General features: G+C 42.6%; 1 protein-coding gene and 1 long non-coding RNA gene across 2 annotated transcripts in view; one reads left to right on the forward strand and one right to left on the reverse strand.

Annotated features, from left to right (window-relative positions):
- LOC128250528 (uncharacterized) overlaps positions 1–3230 on the reverse strand; it is an 11297-nt gene that overhangs the window by 1888 nt on the left and 6179 nt on the right. The gene's annotated exons all lie outside the window — the stretch shown is intronic.
- Positions 1–3230, forward strand: part of LOC106872097 (uncharacterized) — a 5712-nt gene that overhangs the window by 1501 nt on the left and 981 nt on the right. The window lies entirely within an intron of this gene.

The raw sequence follows: 3230 nt of genomic DNA on the forward strand, positions 1-3230 counted from the left end.
AAAAAAAAGAAGAGAAAAACTGAACTGATCTTTGAATTCATTGAATTCTTCACATAACAGGATTAATGTCAAAGTTCATTGACATTTCTAAAAGTAAACAGTAAGAAAATGGAAGAAGGGAGGGAGAATAAAGAAAAAAAAAAACCTGTAAATAAGTCCTCAAAACAGGCATGCACATTCTCTTAATTATTCCTCCCATCAAGGGAAACTGGTGTTTACCTCTATTCATGTATGTCTGTTGTTTTGTCTGTCCTGTGTGTGACATGTGATACAAAGGACATATTTCTCTGACACCCTCTGGCATCCATGGATCATATATAATACAGTCCCAATTTTTTCTCAAACACCAGAGTAACTTGGGACTTATGAAAAGAAAGCTTTATATTACCCAGAAGCAAGGTCGAACTAAATGTCTGAAAACAAGCACAGAAGGTTAGGACTAACATATGGAAATGCTTTGGGCAGGCAAAGAGTTAATATTGCAGATAATCTCTCTATAAAGACACATTTTGTATGACATAGTTCATCAATGTCCTACAAAAACTGCTTCTTCTAACAGAGCCTCTTAATCCCTTGCCTCTCCTGTATATCATTTGTGGTACACAAGACATATTTCTCTGGTGTCCGTGCATTATATATGATACACATTCCCAATTTTTTCTCAACAACCAGAGTAACTTGGGACTTACGAAAGGAAAGCTTTATATTACTCCGAAGCAAGGTAGTCTAACTAAATATCTGAAAACAAGCACTTACTTATGGAAATGCTTTGGGTAAGCAAAGAGCTAATACCACTAATACCACGGCACGCAAAAGCACCCACTACACTCTCAGAGTGGTTGGCGTTAGAAAGGGCATCCAGCTGTAGAAATTCTGCCAAATCAGATTGGAGCCTGGTGTAGCCATCTGGTTCACCAGTCCTCAAGTCAAATCGTCCAACCCATGCTAGCATGGAAAGCGGACGTTAAACGATGATGATGATGTGTTCTGTTGTGTAGCTGGAGTATATATTCTGATTCTGGGATCAGTACATGTCTGTTGAAAATGTTTGTGTGTGTGCACTAGCGTAGCTAGAGTATGTGCCGCCCAGGGTGGCCCTTCTCTTTGCCTGGACCCCACAAAAAACACATATTGCCTACAACAGGATAAAAAGTGCCACCTGGAGCGGACCATCTCCCCCCGCCAGCTATTCTAGTGTGTGTTCTGTTGTGTGGATGGGCTGATTGTATGTCTACTGAGACCATTGAGTGTGTGTACGTGTACGTAAATATTCCAAATCTAAGATTTCTGTCTCTTGAGGTTATGGATCACTACTTTGCAAAGCTCATCTCCAAGGCTCAGGCCTGGTTAAGGCTCTTTTACCTGCAAGACCCAAAGTTGCTCATTCTGGCAGGTCTCTCCTTCCCATGCCATTTATGTTGTCCAAGAGAATCGTAAGAACCAATACAGTGTGGAACCAGTGGCATTGCAAGTGCTACCATTAATGCAAAGAGCCAGTATTAAATGCTACAAGATCTCTTGTCTTATTCTCTCACAATTACACCAATTCAATGCTCTGGACCGGTACTTTATTTACTGACCTTGAAAGGAAGTACGACAAAGTTGATCGTTTGTTTTTGAACTCAAACTGCTGAGAGCTGGAGCAATCCAATGCACACTCAATTCTGTCAGTTCACTGTGAATGAAATGATAAGTGTGTGTGTGTGTGTGTGGAGATGGAAGTGGGGTTCTGAAGTGAACAGAAGGGCATTTATCGGTGTAGTGATGGTGGTGAGAGTGGTGTTACTTAAAGAAAACAAGGTCATTATTCTACTCAATGGAAAATTAGCTGTTCATGGTGCAAGTAGGAGGCAGCTGATTCATCATCACCATTTAACGTCCGTTTCCCCTGCTGGCATGGGTTAGATGGCTTGGCAGGAACTGGCAAGGCCAGGGGCTGCATCAGGTTCCATAGTCTGATTTAGATTGATTTCTACAGCTGGATGCCCTTTCTAAAGCCCATCACTTTATAGCATGGACTGGGTGCTTTTTATGTGGCACCAGCACCAGTGTTTTTTACATGGCACTTTGGTTTTAGGATCTCACTTCAATATTGTGGTGGGTGGGTCTTCCTGTGTACAGTAAGGCACCACATATCTTGGTCCTCTCTCATCTTTTTTGTAAGGCTCAGCATTTTTAGATCAGCCTTCAATACTTTGTCCCATGTCTTCCTGGGTATCTCATTCCACAACTTCCCTCCGCTTTAAGTGGAAAAAAATATATATAAGAGGAGAAATGCAGCCAAGACGATTGAGATGATAAGCTACTTATTGGAGTGATCTGGTGTTTGACGTCTAAAAGACCTGTAAACCTACACTCACTGGGCCCTGACTCTGTACCCAGTCTATCCCCATCAAGCCTTATCTACCCTTCATCGTCCTAATATTTATCCCTCCAAACTTCTAACTACGGCTAACTGTTCACCTTACCTGTTGTAATGAGATGAGAGCAGAAGCTGCGCAGATTTCCTCCAGTTACCTCCCCTTCCTGCTTGGAAACGCTGCCTTTTAAAAATTCTTCCCTCTTTCTCAGTATTCTCTCTTCCCACCTCAGTTTCCACCAATCGTCCCTTTCTGCTCCTCTTTATTATTAGTTAATTGGTTAGTTATTTAACCAACCAGCTGGTCAGTTGTTTGCTTAATCAGTTGATTAAACAATCGATCGGTTGTCTGTCAAAACCGTTTTTATCACCGTTCACAACCTCATCTATGGAGAAGAGAGGGCATGTTATTGCTGAGGTGTTGTGAATGGTAAGGAAAGGACTTGGACAGTCGACTGATTGATTAATCCACAGATTAAGCAGGTGATCAATTTGTTGTTCAGTTAAATAACTGGGACAAAGTGGTGAGAAAAGATCTTCAGATGCTGGGCCTCAGTGAAGAAATGACAAGGGACCAGGAGATGCGGCGATTTGCCGTACTTGATAGGATGCACCATCATCATCATCGTCGTTTAACGTCCGCTTTCCATGCTAGCATGGGTTGGACGATTTGACTGAGGACTGGTGAACCAGAGGGCTACACCAGGCTCCAATCTGATTTGGCAGAGTTTCTACAGCTGGATGCCCTTCCTAATGCCAACCACTCAGAGAATGTAGTGGGTGCTTTTTACATGCCACTGGCACGAAGGCCAGTCAGGCGGTACTGGCAACGGCCACGTTCAAAATGGTGTATTTTTTGTGCCACCCGCAC

The sequence above is a fragment of the Octopus bimaculoides genome, chromosome 22, assembly GCF_001194135.2.
Source record: "Octopus bimaculoides isolate UCB-OBI-ISO-001 chromosome 22, ASM119413v2, whole genome shotgun sequence".
Classification (NCBI taxonomy): Eukaryota; Metazoa; Mollusca; class Cephalopoda; order Octopoda; family Octopodidae; genus Octopus; species Octopus bimaculoides.